Source organism: Morus notabilis, unplaced genomic scaffold, assembly GCF_000414095.1.
Source record: "Morus notabilis unplaced genomic scaffold, ASM41409v2 C11260911, whole genome shotgun sequence".
Lineage (NCBI taxonomy): Eukaryota > Viridiplantae > Streptophyta > Magnoliopsida > Rosales > Moraceae > Morus > Morus notabilis.
In genome coordinates, this window is record NW_010383746.1 from 1 (window position 1) to 613 (window position 613).

The 613-nt window shown below is 31.5% G+C and overlaps 1 long non-coding RNA gene across 1 annotated transcript; it reads right to left on the reverse strand.

Moving 5' to 3' along the window:
* Positions 1–7: 7 nt before the first annotated feature.
* LOC112094802 lies at positions 8–569 on the reverse strand. The gene is made up of 3 exons (XR_002903683.1): positions 409–569; positions 204–290; positions 8–48 (listed from the first exon to the last, which is right to left on the reverse strand). It is a non-coding gene; the product is annotated as an uncharacterized LOC112094802 (long non-coding RNA).
* Positions 570–613: the final 44 nt, after the last annotated feature.

Genomic DNA, 613 nt, shown 5'->3' on the forward strand with positions numbered 1-613 from the left:
CACTCATACTTTCATGTTGAGGTTTTGAGTTCGAATTCCCCACCGACACTGAAAGAAAATAACATGTTAGTTTTAGTTAAGATTGTTTTTGGTATAAGAAGAGAAAATGTGGTTTTGGTGTTGTAAACTTGCATAATAGTTACTAACTTAAACAATAATAAATATATTAGAAAAATAATTGAGAAAAGGAAAAATGGTCAAACCTTTTTGGCTAGAGGAGTCTGAATTCTTGTTCTTTTTGTCCTTTTCTTCATGATCTACACTAATGACAGCGTTCGTATCTCCAAAAGCTGATTGATTTCCACATTAAAAATAAAAATAAAAAGTGGGATTCATCAGCTTTAGAACATTAATACCATTACTGAAATTCTTATGTCAAAAAGATATAAGAAGCAAGAGATGACTCACGGTTCAAATAGGTCAAAGATGCAATGAATAAAATGTTGAAAAGAAGAGAAAATCCAAAGAGTGCCCCAACGCAAATCCAAAACCAATATTCTTCCGTAAAAAAGCCTCTAGACTTGAGGAGGACTTTCCCAACTGTAGGTTCATTTACTCCAGGATCCGTATTTTTCTACAATATAGACAGAGAATATATATATATATATATATA